Here is a 24,492-nt window from a genome sequence, read left to right as displayed (position 1 = left end):
CTAAAGTAAGCCCTCTCCTTGTGGTAAAAGAGGGGGCTTCGTAACTTCTAACACCTCCTTTATAGCTAAAACATGTTTTGAATGCTTTTTTGCTAATTTAGGACCTATTCCCCTGGAATCACTAGTGTCGACACAGGAATCAGAGTCCGTGTCGGTATCAGTTTGTACTACTTGTGCAAATTTGTATGTGACCCAGAAAGGTCCCTGTGGATGAAAGGCAGAACTATTAAAAATCACATCTTCAACAGATTATTTTCATTTTCTGTATGAGATTCAGTCCAACCTCTTACTGATATGATTCACACTATCATGTAACCTTTCACCCAGTCAGGCTCTTGGTGTCATATTTCACCTCTGTGTCCCTAACATGTCTCCACAGAGTTCCCTGCCACAGACATGTTACACACGTGCACAACCACACCACAGACACTCCGGAACTTATAGGGGACAGACCCACAGTAAAATATGTCAGAGGGACACAGATAGGATTTGCCAGTTCACAATCCAGCACCAGTAACACAATGTCTGTGAACACAAAATGCCCACTGACATTCAGCGCTTTTATAATGTTAATCACACAATTATATAGCACCAAATTCACTGTGGCCCCCCCTGTTTTGCACCCTGATACTTGTTCAGTAGTAGAGGAGTACCAGCTTTGTCTCTGCAGCCTGAGAGGAGAGAGAAAATGGCGCTGAGCAGTGTGCTGGCTGACTGAGGAGGAAGCTCCACTCTTCAATGGTGTGTTTCTCCTCAGCTTTTATGAGGTAATTTTTTATACTGGCGGGGGTAGGACTGTGCCTCAGCAACTTATGCCCCTTATTTATGCCAGTTTCCATAGGTTTCATGCTGCCCAGGGCGCCCCCCCCCCCACGCCCTGCAGTGCCTGTGTATGTGTGGGCAACATGGCGCGCTGCGCTCCCGCCAACCACGCGGTACCTTTAGCCGTCACTTTCTTGATTCAAGAACTGTCTTTTAACACTCACCTGTCTTCTGACTTCTGGCTCTGTGAGGGGGGTGACGGCGTGCTGTGGGAGTGAGCATCTAGGCATGGCTAGCGTTCAGTTCCCTTCAGGAGCTAATGGTGTCCTGTCAGCCAGAAGCAGAGCCATGAAACACTTTAGGAAGTTGGTTCCTACTTCTGCCCCCTCAGTCCCACGATGCAGGGAGACTGTTGCCAGCAGTTCTCCCTGAAAAACCTAACATATGTCTTTTCAGAGAAACTCAGTAGAGCTCCTCTGGAGTGCATCCAGTCTGCCTGGGCACATTTCTAAAACTGAGGTCTGGAGGAGGGGCATAGAGGGAGGAGCCAGTTCACACCCTTGAAAAGTCTTAAAGTGCCCATGGCTCCTGCGGAACCATCTATACCCCATGGTACTGAAGTGGACCCAAGCATCCTCTAGGACAGGGGTGGGGAACCTCCGGCCCGCGGGCCGTATAGCCAATCAGAGCTCGCGGACCGGCAGCCAATCAGGAGCCGCGGCTGCCAGTCCGTGAGCTCTGATTGGCTATCGAACCGGCGGCTGGTTTGAAGTACTACACGCCACCGCTCCCACCCGACAGCCGCGCTCTCCTCCGTGTCCCACGGTAAGCAGCACGGAGGGGAGGGGGGAGGGCATCTGTATACCTGGCACTGTGGGGGCATCTGTATACCTGGCACTGTGGGGGTATCTGTATACCTGGCACTGTGGAGGGCATTTGTATACCTGGCACTGTGGGTGCATCTGTATACCTGGCACTGTGGGGGGCATTTGTATACCTGGCACTGTGGGGGCATCTGTATACCTGGCACTGTGGGGGCATCTGTATACCTGGCACTGTGGGGACATCTGTATACCTGGCACTGTGAGGGGCATTTGCATACCTGGCACTGTGAGGGGCATTTGTATATCTGGCACTGTGAGGGGCATTTGTATACCTGGCACTGTGGGGGCATTTGTATACCTGGCACTGTGGGGGCATCTGTATACCTGGCACTGTGAGGGGCATTTGTATACCTGGCACTGTGGGGGCATTTGTATACCTGGCACTGTGGGGGCAATTGTGGATCTGGCACCGCACTATTGGGGGCATATGTGTATCACGTCCCATTTTAACTGGCCACACCCATTTTTTGGGCGCGTGCGTGCCTCCGGCGCGCACTCACAGTACCTCTAAGGGGCAGACCTGCTGGGGGGCAGGGTAATTTTTTAAGTTGAGAATTTTTTTACGGCCCCCAAAGGATTTTATAAATATCCAAATGGCCCTCGGTAGAAAAAAGGTTCCCCACCCCTGCTCTAGGACATATGAGAAACACCAAAAAATAGCTACTTTGAGCTCAAAATCGCCCAGTGTGTATGCATCAATAGATTATCAACACTTTGACTAATACTTTTAATATAAAAAGGAGACATTGACTATACAGTGTGCAGTGAATGCCAAATATATGTTCAGCAATTGTAAAGAAATACATTATTTAATTCCTGAGATTATGCTATATAGCTATCCGATTTAGGAATATAAAATTATCTTCTGCATTATATACACGTATATGAAGTATTATCAAAAGATGGAATAATAATATTTGATTTATCATAAGAATACAAATGAGAAATATCTAGATGAATCTATGCCACAGTCAGAAGATGAATATAAAAGCATGTACAACATAGTCATTCATGTATAGCAAGTAAACAAGTCTGTATAATAGGGGAGACACTCGATATACCTGCTGTCGGGATCCCGGCGCTCAGCATACCGGCGCCGGGATCCCGACAGCCGGTATACCGACAACTATTCTCGCTCTTGGGGTGTCCACGGCACCCCTGGAGGGAGAATAAATAGCGAGAGGCTCTTTTGTGCTCGCCTTCCGCATTCCGGCGGTTGGGATCCCGGGGCCGGTATGTTGGGCGCCGGGATCCCAACAGCCGGCCACTCATAGTACACCCGTATAATAGACGTGGTGCAAGGTTGTTTCATTATGAGGAACATATAAACATGCCTCATTTGTGAAATGAGGACTCACCAATAAATAAAAATAAAAAAAATAGGAAATAATAAGCGCCTACAATACCCAGTACCACTGTCATCAGACTTAGCATCATATGCACACGAAAATGTAAGTCTCTGTAATAGACATGGAGCAGGACTTTGGTGATAAATATAGGTGTTCAAGGTATAAGGTGAAGCTTCACTAATAAATAATAAAAATTCATCATACCAAATACCATTGGGGGTAATTCTGAGTTTATCGCAGCAGCAAGTCTGTTAGCAATTGGGCAAAACCATGGCCCTCATTCCGAGTTGTTCGCTCGTTAGTGTTTTTCGCAACGGAGCGATTAGTCGCATACTGCGCATGCGCATTGTTCGCAGTGCGTCTGCGCCAAGTAAATTTGCAAAAAAGTTTGGTATTTTACTCACGGCTTAACGAAGAAATTTCTTTGTTCTGGTGATCGGAGTGTGATTGACAGGAAGTGTGTGTTTCTGGGCGGAAACTGGCCGTTTTATGGGTGTGTGCGAAAAAAACGCTGCCGTTTCTGGGAAAAACGCGGGAGTGGCTGGAGAAACGGGGGAGTGTCTGGGCGAACGCTGGGTGTGTTTGTGACGTCCAACCAGGAACGAAACTGACTGAACTGATCGCAGTGGCAGAGTAAGTCTCGAGCTACTCAGAAACTGCAAAGAAATTTCTTTTCGCAATTCTGCGAATCTTTCGTTCGCAATTCTGCTAAGCTAAAATTCACTCCCAGTAGGCGGCGGCTTAGCGTGTGCAAAGCTGCTAAAAGCAGCTAGCGAGCGAACAACTCGGAATGAGGGCCATGTGCACTGCAGGTGGGGCAGATATACTATTTGCAGAGAGAGTTAGATTTGGGTGGGGTATTTTGTTTCTGTGCAGGGTAAATACTGGCTGCTTTATTTTTACACTGCAATTTAGATTTCAGTTTGAACACACCACACCCAAATCTAACTCTCTACACATGTTATATCTGCCTCCCCTGCAGTGCACATGGTTTTGCCCAACTGCTAACAAAATTCCTGCTGTGATCAACTCAGAATTACCCCCATAGTCAGCAGACTTTGGGGTCTATTTACTAAGCCTTGGATGGAGATAAAGTCGCTGGAGATAAAGCACCAGCCAATTGGCTCCTAACTGCCATTTTTCAAACACAGCCTGTGACATGTCAGTTAGGAGCCGATTGGCTGGTACTTTATCTCCAGCAACTTTATCTCCATCCAAGGCTTAGTAAATAGACCCCATAGTATTACATAAAATGTTTTTGAATTGTATCTGCAGGATAGACGTGGCATGATAGACCTATGAAGATGAATGAGTTATATTGTAGTATAGACAACTTATATGATTTATACAGGGCCGGTTCCGGGGCTTCTAGCAGCCCGGGCGGCATTAGGGGGTGTGGCTTCATACATGGGGCGTGGTCAGTTACGCCCCCTGTTCTGTAGTAGGATGTGCGGTGCGCGATGACGTCATCGCGCACTGCACAGCAAAGGTCCTCTCCACGAAGGAAAACTAGACGCTAAGCGTCTAGTTCCCTTCGTGGAGAGGACCTTTGCTGTGCGGTGCGCGATGACGTCAACGCGCACCGCACATCATTACAGTACAGGTCCTCTCCACGAAGGGAAACTAGACGCGTAGCGTCTAGTTTCCCTTCACAGCGGGCAGCCGACGAAGGGAAACTAGACGCGTAGCGTCTAGTTTCCCTTCACAGCGGGTAGCGGCAGCGGGGGGCACAGCAGCAGCGGATCTTGCCAGTGCGGCGCCCTCCGGATGGCGCCAGCGCCCTCCGGCAGGCGGCACCCCGGGCAAAAGTCCTGCTTGCCCGTGGCAAGATCCGCTACTGGATTTATAAATACAATATCTTTTTTTTATAATGGATTTGCCAACACAGTTGAGAACGGATATATTAACATTGATAACCCTTTTCTTTTTCTTTTGATGGATAAGATATCAATGGATATATGGGAGGGGGGGGGGGGGGGGGGATGTGTATATACTGTAGCTTGCTCAGAAGAGCTAAAATGTGTATCTCAGGAGCACATAATTAAATTGCTTATTATTAAAAACTTTCTGGTGATAGACACAATATATATGAATCCCTTATACATATAAAAGACATTCCATTCTTTTTGTGTTTTTGATCTTTAATATTATTGTCTTAGGCAGCACCCCCTTCTTGTAGATTCTATTGTTCAGTGACTTGAGAAATTGTGGAATTTCATAATGATAATATGATACTGACCTGTGCAGAAGTCATAACCCCCTTCCCTTACCCCTTCTATAAGCTGCATACTGTACCTCCAAACTTTCCCGATTTCCGTGTGACCGACTCATTTCTTTGGGACTGTCTCACTGTCCCAGCAGCGGGCCTTGGTGTCCCACTGTGGGTGGTGCAGTTGGGAGGCTCCTGCCAGTCACTGCTCTGCCTAGCAGAGCAGATGTGAATAGACGCTGTGCGCATGCGCAAAGCATATATTTACGGGAGACGGAGGTTCTGGGGGCATGCCAGCAGCTCACAGAGCGCAGGGCATTCCCCCACAGTGACGGAAAATGGGTGTGTGGCTTGCGGCACTCCCTCAAAGCCATGCCCCCTTTCCATGGGACACGCCCCCTTTCAGTTGTGTACATCTTCCCCGTGCTAAAGGAGTCTCCAATGCTGGGGTGTATGCTAGTTTAATTTGACCCCACCCACAATAGACTTTACACACACAGGACCTGATTCATTAAGGATTGCAAAAGCAAAGTTGCTCGCAGATGTCCATCTGCGACGGCAGGCTGAGTAAGCTTCAGCTTATTCAGGCTTGCCATATCAGGTAGGCTTGCAGGGCCAAGAAAACTGTATCTTGCGACGCAGTCCTTGGCCTTGTCCCTGGTTTCCCAAACGCCAGGCGCCCCCATCCCTCCCAGCGAACACCTCTGCCTGTCAATCAGGCAGAGGCAGTCACATATATGCGCCGCGACCGCAGGACTCATTCTGCACGTGCGCAGAATGGGTCCTGCACATGTGCAGTTTTCCCACCATCAGGAAACTGCACATAGGATCACATAAGCGATCAGTAATGAATCAGGCTCTCAGACATCTATCATTAAAAGTACCTATCTAAGGGCCTGATTCAGCAATTGACAATTTAAGCAAACTACGCATGCGCATACATCACAGCGCGCATGTGCCAGATCACGAACTGCGTCAACTTAGCAGATTTGCAAACCAAAAAGAGGCTGCAAATAGATAACAGGGATAAGGCGTGGTGGAGTCGTGTCAGTTGGACAACTTCAGAATTCTGCAAAACAGGGCGTGTATCGGGGGCGTGTCGTGGGTGTACAGTACCTGTGTCCTGGGCAGTGCATTTGCAAATCTGCTAAGAGGCAATCTTAAAATACTCACAAAGTGATCGCATCTTATAAGTAGCTATGAAGCTGTGCAGACTCTGGAAGCAGTGCCGTAACTAGACATTTTAGGCAGCGCTGTGTGCAAGAAACAGCATCGGCACCCCCCTTCCCCCCATGTTTTGAAATAAATTTTACCTCTCGTCTACCCGCGCCCCATCAATCACACAACGCTAGTTACGGGCATCAAAAAATAGGGGAGTGGCTTCATGGAGCATCCATTAGTCACATAACTCCGCATTGTAGCGCCCGTTACTCACACTACACCGCACAACAGCGTCTGTTACTCACATCCCTCTGCACGGTAGCGCCCATTAGTCACATTACACCACACGGTAGCGTCCATTAGTCACGTTACGCAGCATGGTAGTGTCCATTAGTCACCTTATGCAGCCTGGTGGCGTCCATTAGTCACGTTACGCAGAGTGGTGGCGTCCATTAGTGGCAATACACAGTGCGATAGCTTCGGTCAATCACATTACACAGCACTGTAACATCCGTCAGTCACATTACACAGCACGGCAGTGTCCGTCAGCCACATTACACAGCACGGTAGCGTCCGTCGGCCACATTACACAGCACGGTAGCGTCCGCCGGCAACATTACACAGCACGGCAGCATCCGTCAGCCACATTACACAGCACGGTAGCACCCGTCGGCCACATTACACAGCACGGTAGCGTCCGCCGGCCATATTACACAGCACGGCAGCGTCCGTCAGCCACATTACACAGCACGGCAGCGTCCGTCGGCCACATTACACAGCACAGCAGCATCCATCGGCCACGTTACACCAGCACGGTAGCGTCCATCAGTCATATTACACAGCACAGCAGCATCCGATAGTCACAGACAGCAGTACTCCATGTATGTATGTATGTATATATATATATATATATATATATATATATACTGCCCAAAAAAATAAAGGGAACACTAAGATAACACATCCTATATCTGAATGAATGAAATATTCTTATTAAATACTTTGTTCTTTACATGGTTGAATGTAATGACAACAAAATCACGCAAAAATTATAAATGGAAATCAAATTTATTAACCCATGGAGGTCTGGATTTGGAGTCACACTCAAAATTAAAGTAGAAAAATACACTACAGGCTGATCCAACTTTGATGTAATGTCCTTAAAACAAGTCAAAATGAGGCTCAGTAGTGTGTGTGGCCTCCACGTGCCTGTATGACCTCCCTACAACGCCTGGGCATGCTCCTGATGAGGTGGCGGATGGTCTCCTGAGGAATCTCCTCCCAGACTTGGACTAAAGCATCCGCCAACTCCTGGACAGTCTGTGGTGCAACGTGGCGTTGGTGGATGGAGCGAGACATGATGTCACAGATGTGCTCAATTGGATTCAGGTCTGGGGAACGGGCGGGCCAGTCCATAGCATCAATGCCTTCGTCTTGCAGGAAATGCTGACACACTCCAGCCACATGAGGTCTAGCATTGTCTTGCATTAGGAGGAACCCAGGGCCAACTGCACCAGCATATGGTCTCACAAAGGGTCTGAGGATCTCATCTCGGTACCTAATGGCAGTCAGGCTACCTCTGGCGAGCACATGGAAGGTTGTGCGGCCCCTCAAAGAAATGCCACCCCACACCATTACTGACCCACTGCCAAACCGGTCATGCTGGAGGATGTTGCAGGCAGCGGAACGTTCTCCTTGGCGTCTCCAGACTCTGTCACGTCTGTCACATGTGCTCAGTGAGAACCTGCTTTCATCTGTGAAGAGCACAGGGCGCCAGTGGCGAATTTGCCAATCTTGGTGTTCTCTGGCAAATGCCAAACGTCCTGCACGGTGTTGGGCTGTAAGCACAACCCCCACCTGTGGATGTCGGGCACTCATACCACCCTCATGGAGTCTGTTTCTGATAGTTTGAGTAGACACATGCACATTTGTGGCTTGCTGGAGGTCATTTTGCAGTGCACTGGCAGTGCTCCTCCTGTTCCTCCTTGCACAAAGGCGGAGGTAGCGGTCCTGCTGCTGGGTTGTTGCCCTCCTACGGCCTCCTCCACGTCTCCTGATGTACTGGCCTGTTTCCTGGTAGCACCTCCATGCTCTGGACACTATGCTGACAGACACAGCAAACCTTCTTGCCACAGCTCGCATTGATGTGCCATCCTGGATGAGCTGCACTACCTGAGCCACTTGTGTGGGTTGTAGACTCCGTCTCATGCTACCACTAAAGTGAAAGCACCGCCAGCTTTCAAAAGTGACCAAAACATCAGCCAGAAAGCATAGGAGCTGAGAAATGGTCTGTGGTCACCACCTGCAGAACAACTCCTTTATTGGGGGTGTCTTGCTAATTGCCTATAATTCCCACCTGTTGTCTATTCCATTTGCACAACAGCATGTGAAATTGATTGTCAATCAGTGTTGCTTCCTAAGTGGACAGTTTGATTTCACAGAAGTGTGATTGACTTGGAGTTACATTGTGTTGTTTAAGTGTTCCCTTTATTTTTTTGAGCAGTGTATACACACACACACACACACACACACACACACACACACACACACACACACACACACACATTAGTTTTTTTTTTTTGCAAAACTTTCCACTGTATTGTACACAGTGATTTGTTTTAAAAATCACTGAGACACATTCCAGGATGAGTAAGATAGACTGGCCTTGTGGTTAATGTTATTTAGTTTACTGCCCGAAACAGTAATAAACACATAATGTACAGTACCTGCATGATAAGAGTCTGCACGAGGGGAGAGAGAGGAGGAGAGAGACTTCACTCCTGTGAAGGAAGCACCAGCAGCAGCTGTCTATGAGATGAGTCATCTCCAGTACCCGGAAGTGAAGAGCAGGAGGAGGGGGGCGGACTGAGCAGAGGGGGACTGAGCGTGGGGAGAGCGCTGCGCTGCTGCCTGCTGTGACTATAATGTAATGTATATTAGCAACGCTGCCTCCGGCAGGGCAGGTGCCGGGCGCATCGCTACTAATATTACACTACACTACAGCGGGCAGCGCTGCAGCTGGTGAGGAGCAATCAGTGTGGAGCGGATGGTGCGCCCACAGCTGAACTGCGCTGTGTGCAATGCCCCATCCGCCCATACCTAGTTACGGCACTGTCTGGAAGTCACCATGACAGGTGCACTACTATCGATGTCTTAGCTAATAATTGCACAATTAGTGCAAAATCACACACAAATGATGTGTTAATGGGATCGGTATGGTATCCCGCCGCATGGGATGCCGAAGGTCAGTATACCGACATCGGCATCCCGAGAGGTGGAATGCCGGCATGGGGGCGAGCGCAACGAAGCTACGCTCGCCACAGATTCTATTCTCCCTCTATGGGTGTCCACCCGTATAACGCAGCGGTATACCGGCGGCGGTATGTGCACCAGTCAAGATCCCAGCATCGGTACTATGACAACCAGGATCCTGACGAGCGGTATGCTGACCATATACCGTGTTAATGCCTGGCTAAGCATTAGGACTTCAAACATGCTATTTTGATATGGTTGGTGGCTTAATTGTTTAATAACATTTAATTAAACAATTAAGTTCTCAAAATCAGCACTTTGCAATCTTTGCTGACTTGATTGTTTAATGACACGTCATTAAGGGCCTAATTCAGACCTGGTTGCTGCATCAGCAGCGATCGTAGGATGAAGTCCAGTGAGGTGTGCACACAAGCAGCAACCGCACTGCGCATGCACACACAGTGAAATGGGAAGGCATCTTACTGGTGCGATCGCCTCTGTGCCTGATTGACAGGCAGAGGCGGACGCAGGGCAAGAGGGGGCATGCCAGCGGCGTTCGGATGGCATGGGGGGGAGGGGGGGGGGGGGCGGTCCGGGCAACATAGGCGTGTCTGGACCATTTGCTGGGCGAGCCGCAGTGGCTGAGTGATGTGACCCGCAGCCGCTGCAAGCAAAAACATAGCGGGTATCTGACCGCAGCTATGCTGCGTAGGAAGGGAGCTACTCAACAGGTGCGGGTGGGGGGAGGTAGGGCCTGCCATGCTGGGTGGACTAGCCCTGTGCTGGACATAGCCCCGCATGTCAGAGATTTTGATTGTAGATGTGCATTTTTTACACATCTATGATCAGCTCTGAATTAGGCCCTAAGTGATATAATATATCACTTAGGTTAAGCAGACCACAAAGAAAAAACATCTTATGGTCTGTTTGTGAATGTCCGCTAAATTGCATACATTAGCAAAGTTGCTGAAGGGTACACATCCTGAATTGCTAGGTACTCTGGGTGCCTCCTCTTTTACTGAAGTTTTTTTTATAGCAAGTTCGTGTTGTGGGAGTGTACTGTATTGTGTCTGCCCCACCTGCAATGCACATGGTTTTGCCCATTAGAGTATAATGTTGTTTTGCAATCAACCTTGAATTAGGCCCTTAGGGGGTAATTCCAAGTTGATCGCAGCAGGAAATTTTTTAGCAGTTGGGCAAAACCATGTGCACTGCAGGGGAGGCAGATGTAACATGTGCAGAGAGAGAGAGTTAGATTTGGGTGGGGTGAGTTCAATCTGCAATCTGAATTGCATCGTAAAAATAAAGCAGCCAGTATTTACCCTGCACAGAAACAAAATAACCCACCCAAATCTAACTCTCTCTGCAAATGTTATATCTGCCCCCCCTGCAGTGCACATGGTTTTGCCCAACTGCTAAAAAATATCCTGCTGCGATCAACTTGGAATTACCCCCCATGTGCACTGCAGGTGTGGCAGATATAACATTTGCAGAGAGAGTTAGATTTGGGTGGGTTATTTTATTTCTGTGCAGAGTAATACTGGCTGCTTTATTTTTACACTGCAAATTAGATTGCAGATTGAACCATACTTACCTACTCTCCCGGAAGCTGCGGGAGGCTCCCGTTTTTTGGGGTAGCCCCCCGCACCCCCGGAAGAGTGGGCAGGGCTCCCGCATCCTGCTCGCACCCTAGTGATGCGAGCAGGATAGAGATAACCGCCCTGCCCCCTTCCCGCGGATCCGCGAATCGCGGCATTTCCCAATGCGGGGGGCGGGGCTTAGTGATGTCACAGTCGTCCCCCCCCCCCCCCCTAACCTGGATTGAACTCACCACACCCAAATCTAACTCTCTCTGCACAAGTTATATCGGGTGTAGTATGGTATGCCGGCGGTCGGGCTCCCGGCGACCAGCATACCGGCGCCGGGAGCCCGACCGCCGGCATACCGACACCGTGGTGAGCGCAAAGGAGCCCCTTGCGGGCTCGCTGCGCTCGCCACGCTACGGCCACGCTATTTTATTCTCCCTCCAGGGGGGTCGTGGACCCCCACGAGGGAGAATATGTGCCGGTATGCCGGGTGTCGGGATTCCGGCGCCGGTATACTGTGCGCCGGGATCCCGACATTCGGCAAACTGAAGACCACCCGTTATATCTGCCTCCCCTGCAGTGCACATGGTTTTGCCCAGTTGCTAACAGAATTCCTGCTGCGATCAACTTGGAATTACCCCCTTAATTCAGTATATTGCGTAGACATAGAATAAAAATGTGTGTCTAAAGCAGAAGTTAATGGCAGTGCGGGTAAACTTTATGCACTACAACCATGACATTATATCACCTCTGCATACGTAAACTTATAATATATTTAAAATCCATATCAAGTATTATTTACTACTCTACATTAACCTTATGCAATGCAGCTAAATGAACAACCCATACATGGGGCCAAGGGGGTCATTCCGAGTTGATTGCTAGCTGCATTCGTTTGCTGTGCAGCGATGAGGCAAAAAAAAGGCCCTTCTGCGCATGCGGCGCAATGCGCACTTGCGTCGTACTTTTACAACAGCCGATGTAGTTTTACACAGGGTCTAGCAAAGTTTTTCAGTCGCACTGCTGACCGCAGAGTGATTGACATGAAGTGGGCGTTTCTGGGTGTCAACTGACCAACTGAGTGTTTGAAAAAACGCAGGCGTGCCAGGAAAAACGCAGGTGTCGCTGGGCGAACGCAGGGCGTGTTCGTGACGTCAAAACAGGAACTGAATAGTCTGAAGTGATTGCAAGCGCTGAGTAGGTATTGAGCTACTCTGAAACTGCACAAAAACACTTTGCCACCGCTCTGCGATCCTTTCGTTCGCAATTCTGCTAAGCTAAAATACACTCCCAGTGGGAGGCGGCATAGCGTTTACACGGCTGCTAAAAACTGCTAGCGAGCGAACAACTCGGAATGACCAACTAAATGTAATAGAGTGAGTTTCAAAAAGTGAGAGATTTGGCAAGGTTTTGCAGTTTTATTTAAAAGTGGCAATCATTTTCACAGCAAGAGCAACCTGGTTTTGCAGTGTAAATAATTGCCACTTTAAAAAAAACTGAAAACCTTACCAAACTCTCTCACTTTCTGAAACTCTCACTCTATTACTTTTGGCCCATGTCATACTTACCTACTTTCTGGCAGCCCTCTCCGGGAGAGAGCTGCCAGGTCGGCTCAGTGGAGGGGCTGTCCGGGACAAAGACGAGAGGAGGGGGCGGGGAGGAGGCGGAATGGGGCGTGGTGGAGGCGGGTCAGAAGCGATACGAGGGCGGGGTTACATTAACACGGTGTTTAAGCCATGCCCCCCGCTCTCTAATGCCGATGATTCTTGTTGAATCGCGTCATCGAGTGTCCGGACCGCCCACTTTACTCTTAAAGTGGGCGGCCGGGCAGGTGGGAAGTGAAAAGTCGGGGGACTTGTCTGCTCTTCCGGGGTGCCGGGAGGGTCACCCGATTTTCGGGAGCCTCCCGGCCATTCTGGGAGAGTAGGAAAGTATGGCCCATGTTCTTTATTAAAAATGAGATACATTGAACAATTTTTCTTACAAAGAGAATCTTACAGTATTTTTACCATATATAAGGAGAGTTATGGTAGACTTACCATTGTTAACTCTCTTTCTGCGAGGTACACTGGGTTCCACAGGAAAACATTGGGGTGTAGAGTGGATATTGATCCAGAGGCACCAACAGGCTAAAGCTTTAGGCTATCCCAGGATGCATTGGTGCCTCCTCTGTAACCCCGCCTCCAGGCACTTTGAGCTCAGTTTCGTTAACCAGTCCAATGTAGGAGCAGGTAAGAGAGAAGGCAGATGTTAGTCACATAGAACTACACTCTCACGACAGGAGAAGGGACTAGCGACTAATGCCATACAAATCCACAGAAGCTAGGTGCATCAGGGTGGGCGCCCTGTGGAACCCAGTGTACCTCGCAGAAAGAGAGTTAACAATGGTAAGTTTACCATAACTCTCCTTTTCTGCAGCGGGGTACACTGTGTTCCACAGGAAAACATCGGGGATGTCCTAAAGCAGTTCCTCAAGGGAGGGGATGCGCCTTAGTGGGTATGAGAAACCAGCATCCAAAGGAAGCATCTTGGGAGGTGGGAGAATCAAAGGCATAAATCCTAATGAATGTGTTCACCGAGGACTATGTAGCCACCTTGCACAATTGTTCTGCGTACGTGCCATGGCGGCCCGCTCTAGGAAGTCCAACAGACTGAGTAGAATGGGTTTTAATAGCAGCAGGAGCTGGGAGACCAGCCTGTGCATAAGCTTGTGCAATCACCATTCTAATCCATCTGGCCAAGGTTTGCTTATTTGCCACGTTTGTGGAGACCAAACAGTACAAAAAAGGTATCTGACCTCCTGATAGAGATAGTCCTCTCCACATATATATATACGGAGAGCCCTTACAACATCCAAAGACTGCTCTTTGGAGGACAAACCAGGAGAGATAAAGGCCGGGACCACAATCTCTTGGTTAAGGTGAAAAGATGACACCACCTTAGGTAAATAACCTGGGCGAGTTCTAAGAATTGCCCGGTCATGATGTAATATTAAAAAGGGTGGACGACAGGACAAAGCGCCTAGGTCCGAACCCCTTCTAGCAGTGGCAATAGCCAACAGAAACCGAGAGCCATTTAAGGTCCATTGACTCAAGAGGTTCAAATTGACACTCTTGCAGGGCATTCAGGACAACAGACAGATCCCATGGAGCCACAGGAGGGACATAGGGAGGCTGAATCCTTAACACACCCTGAGTGAATGTATGAACGTCAGGTAAAGACGCAATTTTTCTCTGAACCCACACTGACAAGGCAGATATGTGAACCTTGAGGGAAGTCAGACGAAGGCCTTGTTGCAGGAAAGCCAGGATTCTGGATGTTTTGAATCTGTACACATCATAGTTCTTATCAGCGCACCAGGTGAAGTAAGAATTCCAGACCCTGTAATAAATCCGGGCAGATGCCGGTTTGCGGGCTTTCAACATAGTTTGGATGACTGCCTCAGAGAATCCTTTGGCCCTCAGGAGTGATGGTTCAAGAGCCACGCCGTCAAAGCCAGTCTGGCCAGGTCTGGATAGAGACACGGGCCCTTTACGAGGAGGTCTGGTCATTGAGGAAGTAGAAGAGGACGCTCTGTCGATAGACCCTGCAGAACCAATGCCGTCTAGGCGCGCTGGAGCGACTAGCAGTAGTATTCCTCCTTCTTGCTGGAACTTCCGCAGGACCCTGGGCAGGAGTGACACTGGAGGTAACACATAAGGCAGCCAAAAGTTCCATGGAATGGCTAGTGCATCCACGAATGCTGCTTGAGGATCCCTGGTCCTTGATCCGAAGACCGGAACTTTGTGACTGTGTCGAGATGCCATCAGGTCTACATCCGGTAGGTCCCACGTGTCTACTAGGAGTTGAAAGACTTTCAGATGAAGACTCCACTCTCCGGCTTGTACATCCGAATGACTGAGTATGTCCACTTCCCAGTTTAGGACACCCGGAATGAACACTGCTGATATTGCTGGCAGATGGCGTTCCGCCAATCAAAGGTTTTTTGACACTTCCAACAGACCGTACTTGAACAGGGTGGTATTCACGAGACCGGCGGTCAGGAGGCCGACGGTCACATGAGCTCCCCTAACATCCCGCCCCCTCACTATCCCGACGGTGGGCATACCGACCAATAGGGACTATTTCCACTCGTGGGTGTCCACCACACCCATAGAGTGGGAACAGAACCCGTGGCGACCGCAGGTACCCACCGAGCCTGCAGCGTGGTGAGTGAAGCAAGCCCGCAAGGTACTTGCTGCACTCGCCCCCCCCTCCCCCCGTCGGCATCGGTATGCTGCCGGGATCCCAGCATTGGTATGCTGACCGTCGGTCAGCCATACCACACCCCTTGAACAGGCCTGTTCTGTACCAGACGCAGGGCAAGAGGTAACGTATTGAACACCGCCCGCAGCTCCAGAATGTTTATTTGGAGGAGAGAATCCTCCTTGGTCCAATGACCCTGGAAAGAGTGTTGCTCCAACACTGCACTCCATCCCTGCAGACTGGCATCCATCATCAGCAGGACCAAGTCGGGGATCCAAAAGGGATGGCCCTTGCTTAATTGCTGGTCCTGCTGTAGCCACCAGGTCAGCGTTCGACAAACCTCCAGAGTCAAAGTAATCATGTGAGATTTGATCTGATGAGGTAGGCCAATCCACTTGGAAAGAATTTACCTCTTCAGAGGGTGGGAATTAAATTGAGCGTACTCTACCATGTCGAATGCCGACACCATCAGGCCAAGTACTTACAACGCCGAGTGCATCGACACTCTGGGGCGACAAAGGAAGCATCTTATCCTGTCCTGCAGCTTCAGGACTTTCTCCAGAGACAGGAACAGACGTTGACTGTGTGTGTCTAGGAGTGCCCCAAGGTGCAACATGCTCTGAGCTTCCAATTGATGAGCCACCTGTGGGCTTGTAGGAAACTTACCATCAGTTGTAGATGACTGAGGAGGACAGTGTGGGAGTTGGCCAGGATCAGCAAGTCATCCAGATAAGGCAGGATCCTGACTCCCTGGTGACGGAGATGTGCCATCATTACGGCCATGACGTTGGTGAAGATCTGAGGAGCTGTAGCCTGTCCAAATGGCATCACCTGGAACTGATAGTGTAGTGTTGAGTGACTTGGCAATAGGTATATGCAGGTACGCATCCTGAATATCCAGGGATACCATATAGTCTCTGGGTTCCATCGCCAGTACAATTGAGCGCAGCGTCTCTATAGGGAACTTGGACACTCTCACAATATTGTTCAGAGATTTGAGGTTGAGTATAGGCCGGAAGGACCCATTGGTTTCGAGACTAGACACAGGGTCAAGTAGTAACCACTGCCCCTTTGGGACAGAGGTACCAGCACTACTACTCCAGGAGAGAACTCACAGCCTGCTGCAGAGCTTGCGCCTTTAGTGGATCCGAAGGGATGATTGTGGTGCAAAACTGACAAAGGAAACGTCACTTGAAAGAGAGTTCGTACCACTGAGAGACAACTTCTCGCACCCATGCATCTGAAGTGATCTTTAACCAGACCTGAGTGAACTGCAGAAGTCTGCCTCCCAGGGGGAGGCCCGCCCTGTCATGTGGCAGGCTTGTCTTGTTTAGAAGCAGGCTGATGGGCCGCCCAGGACTGCTATGTCTTGGGCTTAGTGATTTTGGAAGCACAAGATTGTCTCGGATATGCCTGACCTTTTGCTTTCCCTTGAGGTTGAAGGGAACGAAAAGTGGTACCTTTTGCCTTCTGTGCAGAAGGATTAGCATTTGAAAGAAAGGCAGTCTTGGCAGCCGTCAGTTCAGACACAATCTTATTTAGGTCTTCTCCAAACAAGATGTCTCCTTAACAGGGAGTACCTGCAAGGTCTTTTTGGAGTCCAGGTCCACCTTCCATGACCTCAACCACAGAATACGGCGAGCCAGGACAGACGTAGTTGACGCCTTGTTACCCAACACACCCACCTCAGAGGACGCCTCTTGAATATAATAAGAAGCGGTGGTGATTTGAGACAGGTATTGTCTGGCATTGTCAGATATATCCTCGGGCAGCCCCTCCTCTGTACTATCGGTACACATAGAGAGAGGTGGTCTGGTTATCACTTCTCCATAAAATTTAACTTTTATTATTATTATCATAAAAATAGTGTAAAGTGTCTTTAATTAGACTTCAAGTTGAGGCGAAACATATAGAGGTTAAAATAATTAACATAGACAAAACATAAAAGAGTGCAATGAAAGTTGATGAATGTGAATAAAGATTAAAAATGTGTGTCAGCGTGTTTTTTTCTACTGTACAGAAATTATATATTTATCATACATTCAGCCAGTAGTCAATAATTGTTTAATTTGTCCACATTATGTCTACTAGTGTTGATCTCACTGTACAATAATGTATAATATTTTTATGGAAACAATATTCCTATACACTCTGATGAGACATCTTAGTGGGACATTAACATTCCAATGACATATGAAAGTTTTAAATGTGTGTAGTATAGGAGGTATGTTGGAGAGTGCAGGTCATAATAATGTTATAATAATCGTTCAAAATTATATACTAAATTTTAGATCAAGGCAGATAAATCAATTATTACTGCTTCTAATTTAGATGCAAAACGCCTTAGTCGTTATTGTTTTATCCAGTAGGCAGTACTAACACTGATTGCACCAGTAGGATGTAGTCCTAATAAGTATAGTGAGCGTTGTTTATTGTATATATAGTCCACTATGAATATATAGTACACCGTCCAGAAGATATATGTATGTCTCCTCAATAAAGGCGATGCACTAGATCTAATTCCAGTAGGTGATACACCTAGAGGATATATACCTCCCTTAATATTAGATGTAAATACAAGTTGGATATGTGATAGTTATAATAATCTGGTGTACACACAATTATTGTCCTTAGAGGAAAGGCACCCTCATTATTTAGGACTAGTGGTACCCTTTCAGCTAATCACATTCAGATCCATACATGTAAAGATGATAAATATATTCCAACTTATATGTGGTGGTATTTCATTATGAGGTGTATCACTAGACCAATAAATTATGCACAGTCTTTAAATATCCAGAATATATTGTTACAGGAACGGATTTTATTTAATCTATAGATAGCACTAATTTGAACAATAATTTTATTGTAGCTCACTCATAACACATTACAACTATGTGCTCATTGAGTAATTGTAAATATTAGTATTAAGATATTCATTGCATTTGTCTGCTCAGTTCCATCACAGACATCATACAGCCTGCATAGGTTTCTCCTGTGTTGACACAGTGTTTCAATAGTATGCTAACATTGTTGCCATCTCAGATTGTATACAGGAGTTGTAGACTGACTGGAGAGTGTATGACACATGGTACACAGACTATCATACACAGCTTTCCTCTCTTGTAAATCCTTGGCGCATACACTGCATCAGGGACGTATTAAGGGGGATGGGGGCCCAGGACAAAGTAGATTGTGGGGGCCCCCACCTATGATTTTATGGCAAAGTCCTCGCACCCCCCCTCCCCCTCCCAGGGCCCTGCACACTCACACACATACACACACACACACACACACACACACACACACACACACACACACACACACACACACATACACACACACACACACACACACATAAACACAAACGCGCACACATACATTCACACACCTTCACTTACACTGCAGCAGGGAGCGCAGGCTGTGCGGCGGCTTGCAGTCACTGTCTCGTGGGATTTCCCTGTCCCGCAAGACTAACTATGCAGGGGCTCCTCGGTGGCCACTGTTACTGAACAGCTGAGCCGCCGAAGGAAGACTCCTACAAAACGTAGGGTGTGGGGGGCCCCGAAACGGCCGCCCCTCTCGCCCCTGCCTTAATCCGGCTCTGTTCTGCATGATGCAGGAGCATCCACAGATTTACTGCCCTTCCTATTAGCCATTGTACACAAATGCAACAGAGAGCGGTTTAGTATGATGAAGCCAGACGGAGTAGTATGTGACTGAGTCTCCAGTACACAACACCTGCAAATAAATCCTGTATTATGTGACTGAGTACATAGTAGAATATACTGAATAGGTAAATACTGTGACGCACTATATAAACGACCCTTACACACCTAGTCCCTTAGAGTACAGAATAAGGAGATTTATGGTAAGACTTACCGTTGTTAAATCTCTTTCTGCGAGGTACACTGGTTTTCAAAGGGAATAAAATCGGGGTGTAGGGTTGGATCTTGATCCGAGGCACCAACAGGCTAAAGCTTTGACTGTTCCCAGGATGCACTGCACCGCCTCCTCTATAGCCTCACCTCCAGGCACTGGAGCTCAGTTTTGTTAACCAGTCCAATGCAGTAGCAGGTAAAAGGGACAGTAGATGTTAGTCACATAGACCCACATTCTCACAACAGGAGAAGGGACTAGCGGCTAATTCCATACAAACCCAAATAAGCTAAGTGTGTCAGGGTGGGCGCCCTGGGATAACCAGTGTACCTCGCAGAAAGAGATTTAACAACGGTAAGTCTTACCATAAATCTCCTTTTCTGCAGCGGGGTACACTGGTATTCCACAGGGAATAACATTGGGGATGTCCTAAAGCTATTCCTCATGGGAGGGGTCACACTGTAGCGGGAACAAGAACCCGGCGTCCAAAGGAAGCATCCTGGGAGGCGGAAGTATCAAAGGTATAGAACCTGATGAACGTGTTCACTGAGTACCACGTATCCGTCTTGCACAATTGTTTTGCGGACGCGCCAAGGTGGGCCGCAGAAGAAGGTCCAACAGACCGAGTAGAATGAGCCTTGATAAGCTTGTGCAATCCCCATTCTAATCCATCTGGCCAATGTCTGCTTATTTGCAGGCCAGCCACGTTTGTGAAACCAAAAAGTACAAAAAGAGAATCTGACCTCCTGATAGAGGCAGTCCTTTCTACATATATGCGGAGAGCACGTACCACATCCAAAGACCGCTCTTTGGAGAACAAACCAGGAGAGATAAAGGCCGGAACCACAATTTCTTGGTTAAGGTGGAAAGATGACACCACCTTAGGTAGATAACCAGGGTGAGGTCTAAAAACTGCCCGGTCACGGTGAAAAATCAGATAGGGTGGACGACAGGACAAAGCGCATAAGTCTAACACCCTCCTAGCAGAAGAAATAGCCAACAGAAAAATGACCTTAAGCGTAAGGCATTTAAGGTCCACAAACTCAAGAGGTTCAAACGGAAACTCTTGAAGGGCATTAAGAACAACAGACAGATTCCATGGAGTCACAGGAGGGACATAGGGAGGCTGAATCCGTAGTACACCCTGAGTGAATGTATGAACGTCAGGAATAGATACAATTTTTTGCTGAAACCACACCGACAAGACAGAAATGTGAACCTTGAGGGAGGCCAGGCGAAGTCCTAAAAAAAGCCAGAAGTCTGGAAGTACTAAATTTGTATGCATCATAAATCTTAGCAGCACACCAGGTGAACTAAGAATTCCAGATCCTATAATAAATCCGTGCAGAAGCCGGTTTGCGGGCCTTCAACATAGTTTGAATAACAGCCTCAGAAAATCCTTTGGCCATGAGGAGTGAAGCTTCAAGAGCCACGCTGTCAAAGCCAGTCTTGCCAGGTCCTGGTAAACACAAGGGCCCTGAACGAGGAGGTCTGGGCATTGAGGAAGTAGAAGAGAACGCTCGATCGAGAGACCCTGCAGGTCTGAGGACCAATGCCGTCTGGGCCACGCTGGAGCGACTAGAAGCAGTATGCCTCCTTCTTGCTTGAACTTTCATAGTACCCTGGGCAGGAGTGACATTGGAGGGAACAAGTATGGCAGATTAAAGTTCCATTGAATTTCCAGTGCGTCCACAAATGCTGCTTGAGGATCCCTTGTCCTTGCTCCGAAGACCGGTACCTTGTGATTGTGTTGAGACACCATCAGGTCTACATCTGGTAGACCCCACTTGTCCACAAGGAGCTGGAAGACCTTCAGATGAAGACTCCACTCCCCGGCGTGTACGTCCTGACGACTGAGGAAATCCACTTCCCAGGTGAAGACCCCCGGAATGAGCACTGCCGATATTGCTGGCAGATGGCGTTCTGGCCATCGAAGAATTTTTGACACTTCCATCATTGCCATGCAGCTTTGAGTGCCGCCGTGATGATTTATGTACGCCACCATGGTGGCGCTGTTTGACTGTACTTGAACAGGCCTGTTCTGTACGAAAGGCAGGGCCAGTGTCAACGCATTAAACACTGCCCACAATTCCAGAATATTTATCTGGAGGAGAGATTCCTCCCTGGTCCACCGACCCTGGAGAGAATGTTGCTCCAACACCGTGTCCCAACCCCGCAGACTGGCATCCGTCGTTAGGAGGATCTAGTTGGAGAACCAGAAGGGATGACCCCTGCTCAATTTTTGGTCCTGTAGCCACCAACTCAGTGAAAGACGAACCTCCGGAGTCAAAGAGATCATTTGAGACCTGATCCGGTGAGGCAGGCCGTCCCACTTGGAAAGTATTAACCTCTGCAGAGGGCAGGAATGAAATTGAGCGTACTCTACCATGTCGAAAGCCGACACCATGAGGCCTAGTACTTGCACTGCCGAGTGTATCGACACTCTTTGGCGAGAGAGGATGCATCTGATTCTGTCTTCAGGACCTTATGTGGAGACAAGAACAAATGTTGGTTGTGTGTGTCCAGTAATGCCCCCAGGTGCACCATGCTCTGAGCAGGCACCAGTGAGGATTTCTTCCAGTTGATGAGCCACCCGTGAGCTTGCAGGAATTGGACCATCAGTACAAGATGACGGAGGAGAGCCTCTGGGGAGTTCGCCAGGATCAACAAGTCGTCCAGATACGGCAGGATCCTGATGCAGAAATAATTTCCTGCAGAAATAATTTCCTCAGATAAATCAGTGGTGCCAGCACTGCATGATGCAGGGGTGTCTGCGGATTTCCCGCCCTGTGCAGCAGACATTATTGGGAATGTAGCCCTAGGGCGTATCAGTACAATATAGCCAAACACAATACCTGACAAAAAAACCCTAAGATATGTGGCTGCAATTGCAGAGTACAAACAAGGGATTTAAAAGGTATGAGGTGACTGAAACACACAGTGAAAAATACAAAACAGTATATCCTGTGAAACACTATATGGTATATGAGGCACTGACGCACTTAGGGGGTCATTCCGACCCATTTGCACGCAGCGGTTCTTCGCTGCGGTGCAAACGGGTCGGAAATGCTCATGCACGGCACCCGCAATGCGCACGCGCATCGTTGTCCGGCAACAGCCGTCACCGGGCTATGACCAGAAGAGAGAAGAAAGTGATCGCTAGCGCCATCGCAAGAAGATTGACAGCGGTGAGGCGTTCCGGGGTGGATACTCACCGTTTTACGGGCGTGGAGATCCGAACGCAGGCGTGTCCAGGCGTTTGGAGGGCGGATGTCTGACGTCAATCCCGGGACCTTCGTCACTGGATCCGTCGTACAGGGTAAGTCTGACCCTGGTCTTGTTTTGCAGGAAGCTTTTTTAGCATAGCAGGGCTGCACAAGCGATCGCAGCCCTGCTATGCTAAAATACACTCCCGCATAGGCGGCGTCAAGTTGATCGCTTGAGCAGCAAAAAGTTGTTACGTGCGATCAACTCGGAATGAGGGCCTTAGTTCCCCAGGATACAGAATATAGTGATAGCAATATGTGTGATACATAGAACAGAATCCACACAGCAGCTATAGGCACACACAGTCACAGGTACAATGCAGACATTATTACATATAAACAATAAGACTGCACTGGACTAGTAATACTACATAGAATATGTTTGTATACAGATAAAACAATGCACAGTAAACACTGGATGTATATCACAGAATACTTGTACTAAATATTAATTTAGTGGTGCACTTGTTCTTAACTAACGCTGTCTAAACGACATGTAGAATACTTAAGTGTCCTATATATGCACAGCGCTGATGAGGCAGGCGGCTTTACAGAGGAGACATTGCCCAGCAGTCCCAGGATCAGCGCAGCTCTGTGAAATGGTGCCCAAATGCTGACAGGGAGTGAGGGAGAGAGAAAGATGCAGCTCCAGGGTGGGAATACCTGCTGTAGATGGCGCCTGGAACTGGGGAAGTGGCTACAGGTCAGCACCTTATTCCCTCTGCTGGACTTCACCACCGGGTACTATGGAGCCTATAATAAATGGATTTTAGTAAATCCGACCTGTGCTCCCTACCCTGGTGGATATAGTGGGGTCCCTGCACAGCCACAGTGTCCACGCCAGTGGTGCGGTCCATCTCCTGGGACCGCAGCCGGATTGCGATTTCGTCGGGAACACCTCCTCCCTGAAGTGCGGCCACGCAATCCAGGAGAGCAGCAGCGGCATACTTGCCTACTTTTGAAAAAGCATTCAGGGAGATTGTGAAAGTATAGCCCAGTACACACTACACGATCACCGCTGACACCGATATTGGCGGGGGCAGGACCCGGCGGGGTGCCGGCATCGAATACACACTTGCCAATGCAAGCATGGAAGGGTGTAACGGCAGGGGGAATGGCAGCCATGCTGCATCTGCAGCATGACTGTCATTAACGAGGACCTCCCTCGTCTGTACAGACGAGGGAGGGGGTCATTAACGATGCATGGGAGCACGCATCATTAACGACATTGAGTGTACACACTGGATGAGATTGTAAAAGATCTCGCTCAGATTGGCCCTTCTGAGCAAGATCTTTTACTTTCTCGTCTAGTGTGTATGGGGCTTAACACCTATTAGGGCGGACGTGTGTCATGAAAATGACTTACATCCAAATGTAAGTGAGCCCTTAAAGTTTGTAAGATCTACTTGTTGAAGAAAAGATACTGACATTTTTCAGTATTTGCTTATGTTTTGTGTTTTACTAGAGGTTCCATATACTGTAAGTGGCCACGAGAAACCTTATATAAAATGCATGTAGCCATAGAGATCATTGTGCCTTATCACCAATACAGGGACATTGTACGGATGATCCCATTTCAATGTAAGCATCTCTGATTTGTTTTTTCCCCAAGAATGTAACAGCTGCATAATGGGGGTAAGGTGCAATCAGGGAGATTGCTGGACTTTTCAGGGAGTCAGGGAGATTGCTACTATTTCAGGGAGTCTCCTGCAAAATGCGTGAGGGTAGGCAACTATGAGCAGCGGTGATGTGTGCCTGATAACCGGAGCGTCTTCACTGCAAGTACCCGGCAACCAGCGCGAGGGAGTATGCAGCGCCACTGGAGAAGGTGATGGAGCCGCAACACAGAATGTCAGCATAACATACACAGCATCTAGTGCCTGTGCTGCGGCCCATGAA

At 48.4% G+C, this 24,492-nt stretch overlaps 1 protein-coding gene across 2 annotated transcripts in view; it reads right to left on the bottom strand.

The window, feature by feature from the left end:
* Window positions 1–24,492, bottom strand: part of STAT6 (signal transducer and activator of transcription 6) — a 447,399-nt gene that overhangs the window by 306,056 nt on the left and 116,851 nt on the right. The window contains exon 1 of one of the 2 annotated variants that reach the window (XM_063952435.1): window positions 9,092–9,111. The exons of the other annotated variant lie outside the window; for it this stretch is intronic. The gene's annotated coding sequence lies outside the window, so the exon portion shown is untranslated. Of the gene's footprint in view, window positions 1–9,091; window positions 9,112–24,492 lie in introns of those variants that run through there. 2 annotated transcript variants of the gene reach the window in all.

The sequence above is a fragment of the Pseudophryne corroboree genome, chromosome 2 (genome assembly GCF_028390025.1).
Source record: "Pseudophryne corroboree isolate aPseCor3 chromosome 2, aPseCor3.hap2, whole genome shotgun sequence".
Taxonomy (NCBI): Eukaryota; Metazoa; Chordata; class Amphibia; order Anura; family Myobatrachidae; genus Pseudophryne; species Pseudophryne corroboree.
Note: the sequence above shows the minus strand (reverse complement) of the source record. Positions and strands in the feature narration are given on the sequence as shown.